This window comes from Primulina tabacum, chromosome 14 (assembly GCF_025594145.1).
Source record: "Primulina tabacum isolate GXHZ01 chromosome 14, ASM2559414v2, whole genome shotgun sequence".
Lineage (NCBI taxonomy): Eukaryota > Viridiplantae > Streptophyta > Magnoliopsida > Lamiales > Gesneriaceae > Primulina > Primulina tabacum.
This window is the reverse complement of record NC_134563.1, coordinates 14,328,539-14,348,765: the sequence shown is the minus strand read 5'-3', so window position 1 is coordinate 14,348,765 and position 20,227 is coordinate 14,328,539. Positions and strand designations below refer to the sequence as shown.

At 40.6% G+C, this 20,227-nt stretch overlaps 1 long non-coding RNA gene across 1 annotated transcript; it reads left to right on the top strand.

Moving 5' to 3' along the window:
- Positions 1-7,577: 7,577 nt before the first annotated feature.
- LOC142525214 (uncharacterized) lies at positions 7,578-9,201 on the top strand. The gene is made up of 3 exons (XR_012815044.1): positions 7,578-7,729; positions 7,830-7,963; positions 9,158-9,201. It is a non-coding gene; the product is annotated as an uncharacterized LOC142525214 (long non-coding RNA).
- Positions 9,202-20,227: the final 11,026 nt, after the last annotated feature.

The following is a 20,227-nucleotide window of genomic DNA, read 5'->3' as shown; positions in this document are numbered from 1 at the left end:
TACACAAGCATGGCTGAAATTTTGTTGTTCTTTCTCCCTAATTTTTGTTCTTCAATTTTTAAAGAAAATATACACTTCTCAAAGAAAAACCCTCTAATTTTTCTATTGCAAAACTAGAGGGGATCGTCCTTGTTGGTGGTGGGCTTGATTTTGAGCAAAGAGTGCTCAAGGGAGGCTTGAAGATTTGTCTTGCCATTCAAGAGCTAAGGTGTTTACATCTTAGTTTGAGCCATTATCAATATTTTGAGATTGATAGGTAATATTTCTTAAAACACCCTATGAATGTCATTTTGTGTTTTATTGTATTTGCTACACACTATAGTTTAGGGTACTCGATTTTTCTTGCATGAAAAATATTTTGAAACTTCCGTTGCACATTCGGGCACCTTAACCGATCACCTTTCAAGTGGTATCAAGAGCTATGGTTACTATTTTGTGTAGCATATACATGATATTATATTGAGGTCAATTTCTAACCGCATGAGACAATCAAAACGACAAATCGAAGGCCGGTTTTTGGGGCGGTTTTGGGTAGCAATTTGTTGCCCATTTCGGGCAGCTTGGGCTGCCCGAGTGGCTGCCCGAAATGGGCAGCATGGGCAGCCCCTTGGGCTGCCCGAACAGCACCATCAATTTCATAAAAAAAATTTGAAAGTTGGCAAGAATCCGGCGACGGAGCTCCGGCGACGGCGATGATGACTAGGGTTTCCAAAAGTGTTTTGAAATATCAAAGTGTCATGGGCCTTGAAGTTGTTGGTCCATTAGATGGCTAACATATTTTGATAAATTTAAATGGGCCAAAATGTTTTTGGTGAAAAATGATTTTTTGGGCCCTTAAGTTTAAATTTACAAAAGATGTACATATTTTCTCATAAAAGAAATAATTGAAGTTGAACTTTAATTATTTATAGTAAATGGTGATTTATAAGAAATTCGGTTATAAATAAATTAATTAGAAAGTAGACAAAGGAGTTTGTATACTTTGTTGATTTAGTTTATAATTGTGGCGGTTAGTGATTGGATCAAGATATATAATATTAGATAAATTGATTATTGTGATAATTAATTGATGGTGTATGATATGTGATATTATGCATGAAGGATGATCGAAAGCCCAAGCCAATTTGCTAGGTGTATGCTAGGATATTTTGTGTTGAATGATTGTAATAATTATCAATTTATAAGTGGGCTTGGTTTATGGCCCGTTCCCACCCCATGAGATGTATCTCTATTTGCCATGGATATTTATTTGTAAATATTAGTATAGTGAAAAATCAAGATTGGAAGATGGTGGCCTTGATGATTATGAAGATAGAAGACATATAAATATTGGAAGCTTATGTAAAAGTTGCATTTGCATCCCATGCATTTCCCTAGGATTGGACATAGGCCCGTGCTTAACTCACACGGGCCATTAGTTTTGGGGCGATTGATCATCCTTGTTTTGTTTACTGTTTATAATATATGCATGATATGTTATAAATAATGAGTAAGTGCGTTTTTATTATGATAATAACAAAGTTTCATGAATCCGACAAACATACGATCAAACATGGCGAGCTTTTAAACAAAATTAATGATGAGACATTTAAAAATTAAAAACCCTCATTTTGAATAAGAATCAAAATTAATATCAAGCCCAAAAAGGGAAATTATAAAGATTTTTATAATTTCCATGTCTTCCATTGACAATGGGTGCATGATGAACGCTACCCGTTCTCGGGGCTCGGCTCATATTATTGGGGCGCCCTGGACACCGGAAATCTCTGACATTCATTGACATGGTGATGTGAACTACGTGGAACTCTCATGATTTCGGCTCATATTATTGAGGGAACTCATGGCGACCGTCCATTAAGGTTCAACATCGATGGATAAGGCTTGACACGTAAAGATGAACAACGTCATATTTTGGATCCTAATCAAACGCGAGACAAAATTTTACGTAGAGGGTTGCGTGGTGATGCAATTGGAAACTAACTTTTAGGAATTATGATTGGCTGATATTATTCGGGATCATAATTTGCTAATTGGACCTTACTGTAACTACTGAGGAAAGGAGTTTCCCGTTTTCACTAGAGGGTAGTGAAAATGTCAAAATAGCGGGAGCGAAAATTTATGAAGTAAAAGTCCATACTTTATATCTTACTAATATTTTAAAATAGTCATTAACATTTATCTGTTTTACTTTTCAGTACTTTTTGACAATGTCTTCGATTCGCAATCCACTATCTGCAACACTCAAAAAACACGTATTAACCGGACTTAATTACCTCAATTGGCTAAAAATCTGAAAATCATCTTGAATTCGGAAAGGATAGCGTATACACTTACTGAGTCGCCCCCTGTTGAGGCTCCGACTAGCTGCACTCCTGAGGAATTGAAGACTTACAAGGATTGGTGTGACCATGACTTGCGAGCTAAGTGTTATATGCAGGCTTCTATGAATGATGAGCTGCAGAGGAGTTTTGAGGATACAAAGAGTGCTGCTAACATTCATTTTCATCTCAAGGAGCTCTTTGGTGAGCAGACTCAACCTCTTAGGCATTCTACCGTCAAGGAGCTAATCACTTTACGCATACGAGATGGGGCTTCGGTCCATGAGTATGGCCTAAAGATGATTGGGCTGGTGGACAACCTCGTTGGCATGGATCTTACGTTGCCTTCGGAGTTGACCACTGAAGTGTTGCTCTTGTCACTTCCTAGCTCATTTGATCATTTTGTGGTGAATTTCAACATGAACAAGCTGGAGCCTACCCTTGAGGAGTTGGTGAATATGCTTGTTACCTTTGAGTCCACCATCAAGAAAGAGAAGCAGGTTTTTTATGTGGGCTCTTCATCTGGCACGAAGACTGGTCCACCTGGGAAGGGAAAGAAGCGTTCTTTCCAACGTCCCAAGAAGAACGTGCCCTTGAAGAGGCAAGCTCCGAGTCCCACTATGGCAGCTACACCAGTTAAAGCTGACAAGACTGTTGACATATGTCATCACTGCAAGAAGCCTGGACATTGGAGGCGTAACTGCAGAGAATATCTTGCCCAGAAGAGTTATGGAAACGGTACGTTCTATATTGAAGTAAACATTTCAATTAACTCTACTTCTTGGGTATTGGATACCGGCTGTGGCTCACATCTCTGTAATGATTTACAGGTGATGGGAAGAAGTAGGAGACTTAGGGAATGTGAGACCTTCTTAAGGATGGGCAATGGAGCAAGAGTTGCTGCCAAGGCCGTAGGAGATGTTTACTTGCTTTTAAACAATGATTTTAAGTTAATTTTAAGAGATGTTTTGTTTGTACCTAATTTGGTGAAAAACATTGTTTCCATTTCTATGCTTGATAAAGATGGATATTCTTGTTTATTTAGCAAAGGTGTTTGCAACATTTACAAGAATGAATGTTTAATAGGTACGGGTGAACTTGAAAACGATCTCTACGACTTAAAATTGAAAGATACTCCACTAAACAATGTCCAAGCAATAACAACAACAAACAAGCAAAAACAAGATACTATAATTTTGGCACAATTATGGCATGCTCAATTAGGACATATTTCCCAAAGAAAGATGAACAAGCTAGTGGGAGTCGGCATGTTTGATATGTCTGATATTAATTCTCTCCCAACTTGTGAATCCTGTCTGAAAGGAAAGATGACCAAAATTCCCTTTAAGGGCCATGTGGAACGAGCCAAAGGGTTATTGGATTTGATCCATACCGATATGTGCTGTCTGCTTAGCATCACCACTAAACATGGACATGCCTACTTCATCACCTTTACCGATGACTTTTCAAGGTATGGGTATGTGTATTTGATGAAATACAAGTCTGAAGCCTTTCAAAGGTTCAAAGAATTTAGAAGTGAAGCAGAGAAACAGTTGGGACGAAGCATCAAGTCACTTCGATCGGATCGAGGTGGTGAGTACTTGAGTGCCGAGTTCCAAGAGTATCTTAGGGAGAATGAGATTCTCTCGCAGTGGACTTTGCCTGTTACACCACAGTTAAATGGTGTTTTGGAGCATCGTAACCGGACTTTGATGGACATGGTTCGGTCTATGATGGGGTTCACGGAGTTGCTGCCATCCTTTTGGGGATATGCGCTTGAGACAGCGGCACTGTTGTTGAACAATGTTCATTCAAAGGAAGTTGATAAGACACCATTTGAGATATGGATGGGTAAGCCTCCCAAATATTCTTATCTTATAATATGGGGATGCCCTGCTTATGTGAAGCAGGTGGTGGGATATAAATTGGAGAGACGATCTATTTTATGTTACTTTGTGGGATATCCAAAGAATTCAGTTGGATATTATTTCTATCATCCCCAAGAAACAAAGGTGTTTGTTTCTAGGAACGCAACCTTTTTGGACAAAGGAATTTTTATTGGATAGAAAAGGGGAGATGATAGAACTCGAAGATACAAGCTCCTAGAAGATCCGAGAGAGTTTCGAGACCACCTATGAGGTATGGTCTGCTTCTTGAAGAGGGCCATGATGAGCCTAACCATGGATGTGATCCAAGGACCTTCAAGGAAGCGTTATCTGATGTCGATTCATCTAAATGGCTTGAAGTTATGGAATCTGAGATGAATTCCATGCATTCGAACGAAGTGTGGAATCTTGTGGATCTACCTGAGGGAACTGTTCCCATAGGGTATAAATGGATTTACAAGAGGAAACTTGGGGCGGATGGGAAGGTATTGACCTTCAAGGCGCGATTGGTGGCAAAAGGATATACTAAAAGAGAAGGAGTTGACTTTGAGAAAACCTTTTCTCCAGTTGTAATGTTTAAGTATATAAGGATATTGCTAGCCATAGCTGCATGGTATGACTATGAGATATGGTAGATGGATGTCAAGACAGCCTTTCTTAATGGGGATATTAAGGAAGAGATTTACATGTCTCAACCTGAAGGGTTTACACCTATCGGAAGTGAGCATATGGTATGAAAACTTCAGAGATCTATTTATGGTCTAAAGCAGGCATTTAGGAGTTGGAACCTTAGATTCGATAGTACAATCAAAGAGTTTGGTTTTACTAAGAATCCTGAGGAACCCTGTGTGTATAAGAAGGTCAGTGGGAGTGTTTTGACATTGTTTGTGCTTTATGTTGATGACATTCTACTCATTGGAAATGATGTATGGATGTTGCAATCAACTAAAATATGGTTAGCGAGTAAGTTCTCGATGCAAGACTCTGGTTAAGAATCTTTCGTATTGAGAATACAGATCTATAGAGATCAAGAAGATTGCTTGGTCTCACCCAGTCCACATACATTGATACCATCGTGAAGCGGTTCTCGATGGATGAGTCCAAGAGAGGACATCTACCAATGTGTCATGGCGTGTCCCTATCCAAGTTTATGCCTCCCAAGACTGATGCAGAGATAGCGGCAATGACAAGCATTCCTTATGCATCTGTGATTGGTAGCATCTTGTATGGGATGATATCTACACGTCCTGACGTGGCTTTTGCACTAAGTGTAGTGAGTAGATATCAATCGAACCCTGGTATTCCACACTAGAAAACTGTGAAATACATCCTCAAGTATTTGAGAAGGACCAATAAGTTGTTCTTGGTCTAGTGGGGTGGAGAACTGAAATTGGAAGGCTATACCGACTCTAGCTTCCAAAGCGATATCGATGACTCGAAGTCAACCTCTGAGTTCATATTCATGCTCAATGGTGTTGCTGTCTCTTGGAAGAGTTTCAAGCAAGACAGTACTGCAGATTCCACCACTAAGGAAAAATACATTACTGCATCAGCTGCAGCAAAGGAGGCTGTTTGGATAAGAAATTTCATCCAAGAGTTAGGCGTCATTCCTAATGGAGTTGCTCATGTTCCGATGTTTTCTGACAACACGGAAGCTATAGCTCAAGCAAAGGAGCCGAGGTCTCATCAGAAATCCAAACATGTATTGAGAAAGTACCACATCCTCCGAGAGATTGTGGAAAGAGGAGAAGTGTCGATCGACAAAGTTGGATACGCAGATAATGTTGTTGATCCGCTAACTAAGCCTTTACCTGGACCAATATTCGAGAAGCATCGCGAATCGATGGGTTTGAAGCATATTGGTAGTTGGCTCTAGTGCAAGTGGGAGATTGTTAGAATAGGTGCCCGTCGAGCCAAGTGTTTGTCGAGGGTTCATGTTGAAACTCTATGTGAACTCACGGCTAGTTGTATTAATGAACCATTGAGGGCCACACAAATGCTAACTTTCTAGATCACGTTGAGAAGTAAAAATAGTTCAATGTGTTGAACGGCTAATAAAGAAGTTTATAAGGGCAAGAAAAATTAGAAGTATAACTTCTATAAGGGGAATGTGCACTAGTAGAAAAATCGGATTTTCCTTCGGCAAGCGTTACTTCGGCAATAATAAATTACGAAGTAATACATTACCAATAACCTCAGTAATAACACAAGCGATGTAAAATAATATATTTTACTTCAGATGTTTAAAAACACGGGCTTCACTATATTTTTTTATTATATTTTACTTCGGCATATCAATGTTGATGAAGTAAAAAATAAGGAAAATAAGTTCATACTGAAGTAAAAATATGAACCGATAAGTTTAATTAAAAATATGTCTACACACACTAATCACTATCTATTCCTCTCCATTCGCCGTCTAGGGTTTTTGCTCCTCCGTGTCTACTCAAATGGCGGATGATGTACACTATTCGTCAGCCGGTGGAGAATCGAACAAGCGCAAGTACGAAGATCACCAGACTTCGACTTCACCCTCACCGTGTAGGGCTACGGGGTTTTCGTCAGGTCCGGACTCATCCGCCCCCCCTACATCTTATAACAGCGTTCCGCCTCCTATGAGCGAGATCGAGTTGGCGAAACTAGAAGGCTCAAGAAATTGCCGCTAGGCTTTTGAATAACGTGGATCCGATGAAAAGAGCGAGAGTTTAAAACGGAGCTAGGGGTGGGGGATTTGATTCAACTGATGCTGGTGACGATTTTCTCTTTAACTATTTTTACGTTTTCGTTTTTGTTCACTTCCATTACGTTATTCTCCATTCGATTTCTGCTTAATTGATCTGTTACTTGCTTTAGTACCATTTTGTGTTCACACATCGTCTCATCTTTGGTATCCAATGTTTTTACACGAGCTTCGTGCTAGGATTACGTGGTGATCTTTAGGTTTCTTGCTGGTTAAAATGCGAATGTCTTCTATGGTGGTTTTAACGAAAGATTCAGGACTCGGATCTCGAAATATGGTTGAAAATTGATGGATTTATTTTGTTGATAATGTGTGCTCATTGAGTTTACTACATGTGTTGAGGGTTAAAAATGAAAATGAAACTATGGAATCGTGTTCCAGTTGTGAAAGATGAATTCTATCTGAGTGTTTTGTGTCATTGGAAAATTATTCCTTTATGATTGTTCATTATCTCTAGCTGGCGCTTTTCCACCCAAAGTTCAACTAATTTAACCCAGGGAAAAACGTTCGTTAAATTTTAAGTATTGAATCACAAATAATCTTGCTAACTGTCACCCGTTTGAGGGATCGGATTGTGTTTATGTGCCCCATGTCAGCTCCATCTGTTTATACGACGTCATGTATGTTTTCCTGTTAATTGTGCTCGCAGTTGTAGTTTTTGGGAAGGATTTGATTGTATAAAACTGCCTTTTTAATCTCACCTCCATCTATGTTTGGAGATCTTGTACCTAACAACAGTCCGCATTTACGCAAGTCTGGAAGCCGATCTGTTGTGTTTGATGTTGGTGAGAGAAGATTTATCCTACACTTTCTTTTAGACGTGGTTTTTCTCCTTTTTCACTGATTTATTCCATATATTAACTATGTTATGATGCTATCTGCCAGGTACAAATGAACTGGAAAATAGTGCTGAAGAAGATTTCTTACATTCCACAGTGTCAAATGTAATGAAGGGTATGAGTTCACCGTTGCCAAGTGTAGCTATTATGCCTTCTCCTGTTCTGCTATGGAGATTCAAGGTATCACTATAACCAGGTTTATCGGGTGAGTTATAAATATAATCTGGCCTCAAGTGATATTTTGATTTATAACCTTCTTTGAATTTTTAATTTCCCGGGTATATCAACAATCTTTCATAATTAAGGGAAAGAGTATTATGATGAGTACATTTGGATATTCTGAGGTCCATTTACTTTTTTCATATATTTTTCTGGGTTGCTTGAAGAAAGGGTAACCATTAACAGGAAAAATGAGGGAGATTAACGATTTTTATTTTTCTCACTTTTTAGTTTGATAAAGTAGGAAATTGTAATTCGACTACACTTTTTAGTTTTATCATCTTGTACATCTCACAATTCCAAAATTGTCAAAAGTTATAAGTCCTATGGCCATTTGAAGTTTTATCAATATATTACTTTTTTTTCAGTCTTTTGTTGTTCTAAACTCTCCGGAATCATACTCACCTTGTAGGGCCCTTGGTCTCACACTAGCGAACAAACATGGGGTACCGTGGTGTTACACACCTTTTGTCCTACTTCAGTTTCATCTCTAACCGTAGTTGTACACAATTCACTCTCTATAAATTGCGGCAAAGTCTATAATCCTCAAGCTTTACTCAATATGTTTTGGTTGATTGACATGTGTACAATTGTAATTATTTTATTACTTTTTTTCTATGTTTCTTTAGAAATGATATACATGTGTGAAGTGTCAAGCTGGAAACATAGACTTACTAAAACTCTAATGATTCTGGTATGGCCAAGTGGGTATTAATGGATTTTTATGCTGGAAAGAATTTCAACAAATTGAATTTTTGTCATTATGGTAATTTATTCCATCTGGGGTTTCTGCTTCTGATTCTTCATCTTTTCTCCATGATTTATGTCATGATATGCTACTGACTTCAGGTTGGCACAATTTTAAATTTGTAATCGATAGTGATAGTTTTGAATTGAGTTTACTTGAAGATCTTGCACCTAACATATTCAAGTCGATTATTTCTCTTTAATGCAGTAAGAGTTAATCAGTTTTCACTTAATATTTTTTGTGTTACCAAATTATTATTATTGTGAAATATTGTGATGATTGAGTTCAAGCAAGGTTGACTATTTTGTTGCTCAAATCACTGCATCAATGACATAGAATTACAGCTTCAGTTTGAGTAATATATCTTTTTGTCCATCGCGTCATTTTTAATCTTACTTTATGTTCAGGTATTGCTGTTTTTCATATGGGTATTTATTTGTTGCGAGGTCGATTTGAGAGGAGTTAAACTTTTTTTATACGTTGAGGATATGACGATTTTTACTCATTTACGTTTACGTTGTTGTTTGTTATTTTAAATTGCGATATTTTTATTGCCAAAAAATTACGATTATTTCTAATGTTATTTTGTAAATGCGAGCTTTTATAAAAAAAATTTAATAAATAAATTTCCGCATTTTTTAAAATGGTAGACTTTACAGTTGGTATCAGAGCAGGGGGCCTGTAAAGGGTTATACCACCGCCAGCTTCTGGCGCTCAGTCTTCAAGCCTCAAGTTTGTAAGCTTTTACAATTTAAATGTTTAAGATGATTTACTGTTATCACATGCATGCTTTCATGATTTTCTGTACATGTTTAACTGCTTTTATGATTTAAGGTTTATTATTTCAAAAACTAGATTAATTGCATTATGGGTAACGTTTTAAATTGGACTGTATTCAGATATGCCTCCTACACGCGAGCCCAGGGTGGACAGACAATATGATATCCCTGAGGGTGGCAGGGGCCCTCCACCACTATCACCAGGGGACCCAGCTAACCGTGTACTTGAGGGCATAGATAGATTAATGGAGCAGGCCCAGCTAGTCCAGCAGGTTCGCAGACAGCAGACCGATGTTTTTGAGCAGGTTCGGGGGTACCACTGATATATTCGTTGCAGAGGGATGGATTAGGTCGCTGGAGTAGCATTTTGACTATCTGCAGATGAGGGATGGCGACCGAGCCAGAAGCACCATTTATATGCTGAGGGATGATGCGTCCCAATGGTGGGAGGGAGCTACACATGCAGTGGATGTGGCTACTCTCACATGGGCCAGATTCAGGTAGATGTTCTTCGGAAAGTATTTCCCATCTGACGTCAGGGGCCGCCTGATGAGAGAGTTCATGAGCCTCCGGCAGGGGGATTTATCTGTGGTGAAGTTCATCCTCAAGTTTGACAGGGGCTGCAATTTTGTACCCAATAATAGCAGGAGATGTCGCCCAGAAGCTGAGGCATTTCCTTGACGGACTGAGACCTACCCTTCGCCGGGATGTGATGTTGATGAGGCCGGCGAGCTATGATGAGGCCACTTCCTGTGCTTTCCAGTCGGAGCAGGCGCTCCAAGACATAGATTTTGAGCTGCGGCGGAAGTGGCATCAGGCCCAATCCAGTTTTCAGCCAGCCACAGAAGAAGCAGTATACGGGGCCACAGAGACAACATGGGCAGCAGAAGCCCCAGGGGTAGCACAGGGGCCAGGACAACAGCGACCACCCAAGGAAACAGGGGCTCCTAGGCTGGATGGGGGACCACCATCTAGCAGTGCAACAAATATCATTATGGAAAATGCATGTGGGGCACCTATAGATACTTCGTATGCAAACATGAGGGGCACAAGGCTGCAGATTGCCCTCAGTACACGGGTCCCACTACCGCCAGGTCATATTTGATGCATGCCGAAGAGGCTGAGGCGGAGCCAGACTCTACTTTAATCACTGGTAATTTTTTCGCATAAGTCTATGTGTTTATCGCTTTGATTGCATGTAATTGTATGATTAGTAATGTGAATTGACTGTTGGTATCGTTAACATAGAAAGAATTAGGATACATGCTCTACCTAGTTGGGATTGTTTTCGAAATTTTGTAAATTTTTGGGGCTAAATCCGAATAGGAGAATAGGGTCATGATGCAATTTTCGAGTATTTGAAGGACCATGATGCAGTTTTCGAAACTCTCAGGGGGTTAAATTGCAATTTTCGATTTTTCTGAAGTTGGATTTTGAATTTTTTGGAACAATGATTGGGGTAATTCAGTGATTGTTCGAGGATTTTGGGTTAATTACCGATAAGAAATCCCTTAAGTTCAACTCTATTAGATTTGATGGTGTGTGTTGTCGCAGGGAGGATATATATTGCAGGTATAGCCATGCATGCATCGCTAGATTCAAGGGCTATGCACTTGTTTGTTTCCGAATTTTTCATGCGACTAGGAATCATACCATACTAGTAGCGATGGATTCAGGGTTGAGAGTATCGATTTCATCCGAGGATCAGATGTTCACATCCTGGATAGTGAGAGGATTGGAGCTTAAATTGCAAAAGAAGGTAGTACAGGCATATCTGATAGTACTATCGTCGCCAAAGTGTGACATCATTTTGGGTATGGACTGGCTATCTTCTCACGGTGCAGTCATAGATTTTCGACAGAGGTCAGTGTCTATCAGACCACCCAGTGGGAAACCGTTTATTTTTGAGACAGTTAGACTTCAGCAGTTCCCGCACGTCATTTTCTGCATGTGTGCGAGGAAGCTTATCAAGAGAGGCTGCCAGGAATTCTTAGCTAGCATTGTATCAGTGACAGAGCTAGTCAGTCAGATGTTGGAGGATGTCGATGTGGTCAGTGAGTTCTCAAGTGTATTCTCTGACGATGTTTCAGGCATTCCACCAGACAAAGAGGTGGACTTTTTGATTGAGCTTATGCCAGGGACAATGTCGATATCTAAGGCACCCCCTACCGATTAGCGCCTGCAGAGATGAAGGAGCTTAAGGATCAGATTTAGTATCTGCTGGATAAGGTTTTCATTCGCCCTAGTTTTTCTCCTTGGGGCGCAAAAGTTCTTTTTGTTAAGAAGAAGGATGGCAGCATGCGACTATGCATTGACTACTGAGAGCTGAACAAGGTCACAGTTAAGAATAAGAATTCGTTGCCTCGGGTCAAGGAATTATTTGATCAATTTCAGGGAGCCTCAGTGTTCTCCAATATAGTCCTTTGATCCGGATACCATCAGCTGAAGGTGAGAGAGTTAGATGTGCATAAGACAGCTTTCTGGACGCGTTACGGGCACTATGAGTTCTTGGAGATGCCCTTCGGGTAGGCAAACGCGCCAGCGATCTTCATGGATCTCATGAATTGCGTGTTTGAGCCATATCTAGATCAGTTCGTCATATACTTCATTGACGATATTTTGATCTATTCGAAGAGTAGGGAGGAGCACAGTCAGCATCTGAGGACAGTGTTACAGACTCTACATGATAGACGACTGTATGCCAAGTTCAACAAGTGTGAGTTCTGGGTTGACAGGGTGGCATTCTTGGGCCACATTGTATCTCAGGATGGTATAGAGGTCCACCCCGGCAAAGTAGAGACAGTCATAGATTGGCCAGTTCCTAAGAGCGTGACAGAGATCCATAGCTTCTTGGGATTGGTAGGTTATTACAGGAAGGTTATCCATGGCTTATCTTCTATTGCGGTTCCTATGACCGCCTTGACGAAGAAGAACACCAAGTTTATCTGGGGACCTGAGTGTCAGGAGAGTTTTGACAGATTGAAGCAGGCCTTGACCACAACACTAGTGCCAGCTATGCCATCAGCGCAAAGAAAGTTTGTGGTATATACGGATGCATCTAAGCTTGGGTTGGGCGCAGTTTTGATGCAACAAGACAAAGTGATAGCCTATGCATTCAGAAATCTGAAGGTCCATGAGAAGAATTATCCGACTCATGACCTAGAGCTAGCAGTAGTGGTATTTGTCTTGAAGATCTGGAGACACTATATGTATGGGGAGAAGTGCAGGATTTTCACATATCATAAGAGCCTGAATTAATTCTTCACACAGAAGGAACTGAATATGCGACAAAGGAGGTGGCTTGAGTTGGTGAAAGCTATGATTCTGACATTATCTACCATCCGGGTATAGCTAATGTGTTTGCAGACGCTCTGAGCAGGAAGCACGCAGTGATTACCCTTCGGTCAGTGCAGAGACCACTACAGGCTAAGATTCAGAGATTTAAGCTTGCAGTTTATGCCAGGGGTGAGGCCCCAAATCTTGCTACTCTGACAGTACATCCGACTCTGAGAAACAGAATCCGGACAGGGCAGACTTCTGATGAGCAGTTACAGAAGTGGAGACAGAGGGATGAGGCTAAGGTCTAGAGTATGTATACAGTTTTGGACGGCATAGTCAGATATAGGGACCGCCTATGTGTTCCTGAAAGTGATTCTCTCCGAGCAGATATCTTGAGTCAGGCCCACAACACCTTGTACTCCATCCATCCAGGGAGTACGAAGATGTATAAGGATCTACGGACTCTGTATTGGTGGCCAGGCATGAAGAGAGATATTCTGCTATTCGTCTCCGAGTGTTTGACTTGTCAGCAAGTTAAGCCAGAGCTTAGAAACCTGCAAGGAAGCTGAGACCACTCCTTATTCTCGAGTGGAAATGGGAGAATATTACTATGGACTTTGTGACAGGGCTTCCGAGAACTACTGGAGGATTTAACGCCATCTAGGTGATTGTTTATCGGCTCACTAAATCAGCTCATTTCTTACCGATCAGGAAGACATTCACCATGAATCAGTATGCAAAGCTGTACATCAGAGAGATTGTCAGACTACACGGGATTACAGTGTCCATCGTGTCAGACAAGGATCCGAGGTTAACGTCTGCATTCTAGAAGAGTCTTCACTAGGCGCTAGGTACAAATCTACTGTTCAGTACCGCTTTCCATCCTCAGACAGACGGTCAGTTCGACATACTCCGAGCTTGCATGATCGACTTCCAGGACAGCTGGGAGCCGAAGTTACCTCTTGTTGAGTTCACATTCTACAACAGTTAGCAGAAATCGATAGGTATGGCTCCATACGAGGCACTATACGAGAAGAAGTGTTGGTCTCAGGTTTTTTGGGATGAGGTAGGGGAGCAAGCAAAGTTGGGTCCGGATATTGTCAGACATACAACTGATTTAGTGGCAAGGATTAGAGACAGTATGAGGACTCCACAGAGCCGCCAGAAGAGTTATGCTGTTCAGAGGCGGCGAGATCCTGAGTTCGCAGTAGGGGATCATATTTTCATGAAGGTCGCACTGATGAAGGGTGTGATGAGGTTCGGGAAGAAGGGCAAGCTTAGCCCTAGATTCATCGGGACATTTGAGATCCTAGAGAGAGTTGGGACACTCACATACAGAGTTGCTTTACCGCCGAATCTGACTGGAGTTCATAACGTGTTCCACGTCTCCATGCTGCGTAAGTACATGTCGAATCCTTCGAATGTGCTTAACTATGAGCCACTTCAGCTGACACCGCACTTACCATTCGAGGAGAAACCCACGCAGATTCTGGACAGACAGGAGAAAAGACTCCGGAATAAGGTGATCCAGATGGTCAAGGTCAAGTAGCTGAATCATTCTGAGGAGGAGACTACTTGGGAGACCGAGAGCGAGATGAGGAGTCGCTACCCGGAGTAATTCGTTACGTTCTAAATTTCGAGGACGAAATTTTTTTGAAGGGGGGAGAGTTGTAACGTCTAGAAATTTAATTCACGTAACCTGAATGCTTGCAATCTAGGATTTTTTTATTTTAAATTATGTATTTAATTATTTTTATGTATTTTACGCATAATTCATGCATGATAGGAGTTATTTCACGAAACTTTATAAGTTCATGCATTGGGGTTTCTAGATGTCTTTCACGCTCGAACGAGGAACGGAGACCGGAGAATTTTCAGGAAAATTATTTTATTACATGAATAATTTTTATTAATTAATTTAAGATCCTTTTTAAGTGTATTTTTCAAAAAATGGGATTTATTGGGTATTTTTACCCGCATGATTTTATTTTTAACGGTACGCAAATTTTATCAAATCAGGAGACGTTTTGAGGGTTCGGCTAATATTTTCAAGAACTTACCAACACGAAATATTTTTTGGGAATGGGTTTGGATTTAATGAGTCTAATTTTAAGCCTTTTGGGCCCAAAACGCTTTTAAACTTGTAATTAAACAACTTAGGGTCCATTAACTCTTTATTTACTATATAATAATTACCACCTAAATCACCATTTAACCTAAGCATTGCTCCCCCACAGCCGACACTCCCCTCCCCACCATCTTTTTTTATCGTTTTCAGCAAGAGCTTCCCCCAAGAAAGCTTCGGTCGAGTTTTCTCCAAAGAAGAAAATCCTCCCGGTGTCGTCTTCATCACGTTTTTGTTCATCAATCATCAAAGGCACGCGCTGTAACATCTTTTATGCATCATTCACCTGATTTATTTATGATGTTTTTGTATCATGCATGAAATTTTTCAATCCATTATTGTGCATGAAGAGTTTTCGGTTTGTATGTGCATTTCTTGCATTTTCCAAGCTTCACTACTCACGTTTTCTGAATTGTGTTGCAAGGGGGCTGTGGTTATTGTTAATTTAGGGACTGAATGTGACGTTAAGAGGCTGTCTTGAGGAGTGGAGTTGCGGCTGTGGTTATTGTTAATTTAGGGACTGAATGTGACGTTAAGAGGCTGTCTTGAGGAGTGGAGTTGCGGCTGTGGTTGTAGGACTGAAGGGCCGAGAGGGAGAGCTGCCGCGTAGGGGTGGTTGGAGGGAGATCGGGTGAAGGGGTTGGGACCGGCGGTGCAAAGGGAATCCGAGGCTTAAGCCATGCCGTGTGTTGTCTGAGTCAAGGCTGAGGGTGGTTCGAACAGTGCTGGAACCATCACTAAAACCGATCGAGATCAGGTTAGGAGAATCGGCCGCAAGCTGTGGTCCTTTGAGGCAAGGGAGTGATCGCATTTTCTCTTGTGCATGGGGCTGGGTCCGTGGTGCTGGTAGGATCCTTAGGGTCTGGTCTAGGTCCTTCGTAGGCTTGTTCATGGCTGGTATGTTGGGGTTAGGCTCTTGGCATGAGTTTTGGGAAGTTGAGGGTGATAGGATGCAAAACAAGGAAGGGCCGAGAATTTTCGTAGTTTCTGGAATTATCAGTCATGAGATCTTGGGTCTGGTGATTATGTTTAGGAGCTTTATTGTGTTTTTAAGGTATGGTAAAAGGTTGGGAATGTTTTGGTTACGTTTCGGTTCGATTCGGGTTAAAACCAGGACCTCGATCTAAGTTTTAAAAAGAATCGGTTAAGTTGTAAAATGAGCTCAATTTTACATCTAGGAATGCTTTTAAATATGCTTTGGGACATTTTAAGGAGTTTGGTAAGCTTCGGGTCAATTTTAGAGGTCCAGGGTGGAACGATAATTTTTGGGTTTCCAGGGGCAAAATGGTCATTTTGCACCAAGGGTTAGATTTTGGTCAAGACAGTGCCCTAAGCACAAATTTATGATATTTTAAATGTTATGCATCATGTTTATGATTTTTACGAAATTATGATAAATACAGTGCATGCTTGGTTTAAAGGAAAATTACGTATATGCAAGCTTTTACTTAAGTGATGAATATGATTACACGTTTTGAAGGAAGTGATTTAGTTGTGACTAACACGATGACACAATTACGGGTAAGGCCGAGACTCAGTGGGCAGGTAATGTTGTCGCTGATGATCCTCGCCGCCGGGTACCACGGTTGCACCTAGATGGATCCATCGACTGACATGATTAAACGAAATTCACAGCTAATGAACGAAATTCAAATTAAAGAATTTAACACGTATATGCTGATACAATGATACATTCTATGATTATTACCATGTTTTGACAGGACACGTTTACGTATACCATTTTACTGCGGACATGAAATGTATATTGATTATGCTATTTTTCACTGCTGTGCGCTATGTATATGTACTTGTTATTCCTGGTACAGGTGTGTTGAGTCTTTAGAGTCCCTAGGCATGTGTGATGTAGGTGAGCTAGTTAATGAGAAGACTGGAGGTGCTGGACTCTAAGCACGCAGCAATGGTGCGGTGACACAACCCGAGGACCGCGTGATTTTCCGCTTATTTATTTATGAGATTTGAGAGGAGTTAAACATATTTTTATACGTTGAGGATATAACGATTTTTACTCATTTACGTTTACTTTGTTGTTGGTTAATTTAATTTGCGATATTTTTATTGTCAAATAAATAAATATATTTCTAATGTTATTTTGTAAATGTGAGAATTTATTAAAAAAAAAAATTTCAGCACTTTTAAAATGGTAGACATTACATAAACTGTGGCTGCTGCTGCCGAGGTGCGTGATAGGGAATCCTTCCCTTCCTGTCATTCTCAATGTCCCTTTGGTCATGCTCTGCCGCTAGGGCTCTCGACACGGCAACAACATAAGTAGTAGGACCAGCAACTCTCACATCACGGCGCAAGATCGGTCATAACCAATCAATAAAATTCATCAGCTTCTCCTGTGCATCATTCGAAATGAGAGGTACAAAGTGACACCCCCTTTCGAATTCCTCCGCGAAGTACTTGGAGTAGAAAACCTCCTTGAAACCAGTCCAAGTCAGTATTTTCAAGTTCACTGACATTGATACGCTCTCCCGCCACAGTCTGGCATCTCCTGTCGGTAGGAAAGTGGCACACTTGATCCTGTTTGTATCCTGCAGCTCCATGAAAGAAAAAATTACCTCGATGGGCTTAATCAACCCCTCAGCTATCATGGTGGAAGTAGTCCCTGAGAACTCATTTGGGTCCATCCTCCTGAACCTCTCATATACCGTCTCTTTAAAAAAGAAAACATTTCCGCACTTTTTAAAATGGTAGACTTTACATAAACTGTGGCTGATGTTGTTGAGTTGCCTGATAGGGAATCCTTCCCTTCCTGTCATTCTCAATGTCCCTCTGGTCCTGTTCTGCCGCTAGCGCTCTCCACGCGGCAACAAAATAAGTAGTAGGACCAGCAACTCTCACATCACGGCGCAAGATCGGTCGTAACCCATCAATAAAATTCCTCAGCTTCTCCCGTGCATCATTCGAAATGAGAGGTAAAAAGTGACACCCCCTTTCGAATTCCTCTGCGAAGTACTTGGAGTAGAAAACCTCCTTGAAACCAGTCCAAGTCAGTGTTCGCAAGTTCACTGACACTGATACGCTCTCCCACCACAGTCTGGCGTCTCCTGTCTGTAGGAAAGTGGCACACTTAACCCTGTCTATATCCTGTAGATCCATGAAAGAAAAAATTACCTCGATGGGCATAATCAATCCCTCAGCTATCATGGGGGCAGTAGTCCCTGAGAACTCCTTTGGGTCCATCCTCCTGAACCTCTCATATTCCGCCTTTAGTCTGGGCCTCGCTCTTTGATAGGACTCGTTTTTACGTGTTTTTAGTGTTGGTTTTGAGTCGCATTCATGCATCATATTAGTTTGTTTTAGTTGAATTTTGCATTTTTTTTAGCATTATTGAGCATTTGACTAATCTCGTGTATTCTGTGGTTATTTTGTAGGAATTGAACCAAAAAGTGGGAGAAACTTTGGCATAATATCGAAGAGGTCTCGCTAGGGCGGTCAAAAGTGACCGCCCCAGCGAGCATTGTGGTCTGGCCGAGGATTATTTTGCGCAAGTGTCTCGCTAGGGCGGTCAAAAGTGACCGCCCCAGCGAAACCAGGGACATGCTCGAGGAAGCTTATTCGAGGACCTCTCGCTAGGGCGGTCAAAATATACCGCCCTAGCGAGAAGCGAGATTGAGAAAGATTTGTTTCCAAATTTCTAGGGACTCTATCCTACACCATAACCTAACACACGAGAGCAGCAGCCGTTTTTCATCTTTTATCAGACTTTTCATCATTTTTCTTGGAGAAGAGGCTAGGAGCGAAGGAGATTTCGAAGACCTCGAGATTTCCACGCGTCGTGGCCGTCATCCATCGTAATCTTTAGTATTTTCATTATTCAGTATTTTATTTCTTACATTGATTGTTGGTTTTTTACATGAAATTCAGTAGCTAAACTCTAGATTTGTTGGGAATTGAGGGGATCCTACCCCGTACTCGGTGTTTAACATTATTTCTCGACGTTTTTATTAGTGATTTGTTTATGCTATTGTTATTTCTTGTTTCAAATCGAAGCCTACCTAACTTCCTTTGATTATTTCATGTTGTTGATGATTTCGATAGAATAGTTAACAATACGATCAAATAGTATAAACCACGGATTTACAATTTTAGTAGATATACGGAATTGGGTACGTGTCGATAGTGATAGTTCACCCGAATGAAAGCTAGTGGATTCCATAGAATGTAATGCAATCTTGAACTGTTAAATATTTGAGGACACTTGAGTACTGCATGTTTTTTATTAGTATTAATATAGCTCGACAGAGTATATTAATTAGTCTAGGGAATTCCGTCGAACGCACGAGTAAAAGTCGAGTGTGATTATTTAAACACGAGTGGTAGGTGAACTGCTAATTCCCAACAAATTCATTTCTCATTTGATTTAATCCAAATTAATCATTGCGTTCTTGAGTACGTTTTCTTTGCATTTTAATTATTTTAGTTGTTTAATTTACATTAGTTTAATCATCAACTCATTTTATCGTTGCTAAAGAAATTTTACTTGAAAATAAAAAATAGTGTAACGCAGTCCTTGTGGAACGATACTCGTATTCACTTACGTTTATTATAACTTGACTATCGTGCACTTGCGATATTTAAATCGAGCTTTCATTTATAAAATAAATTTTGGGATTATTCACTGTGCAAGTTTTGCTCGATCAAGTTTTTGGCGCCGTTGCCGGGGACTGTTGATTCACAATTTTTTATTTTTCATTTAAATTCTTTAGTATTATTTATTTTATTGTTATTTGATACTCTCATTGTGTTGCAGATTTTTCTTGTGGTGCATGCGAAGATCACTCGAGTTTAAGCTTGAGCCTTTTGACCCCGAGATCGAACGCACAGCTAGACGTCGACTACAGCAGCAAAGAGCGAAGGAAAGAATGGAAGGCGATCAACAAAGAGAGGAGCCAAGGCGTATACCGATGTTGGATTATGCACAGCCGTCTCTTGATGGAGCACGTCCAAGCATTGTAAGACCAGTCATCCGAGCTAATCAGTTTGAGATCAAGCCAGCTATCATTCAGATGATTCAGAACACTGTCCAATTTGAGGGAAGTGCACTTGACGACCCTAATTCTCATATAGCTGACTTTCTTGAAATTTGTGATACTTTTAAGTTTAATGGCGTGTTTGATGACGCTGTTCGTTTGCGTTTATTTCCATTTTCACTGAGAGATAAAGCTAAGTCGTGGTTAAACTGTTTGCCTGTAGGGTCTATTACTACATGGGAAGATATGGCAAAGGCGTTCCTGATCAAGTACTTTCCTCCGTCAAAGACTATG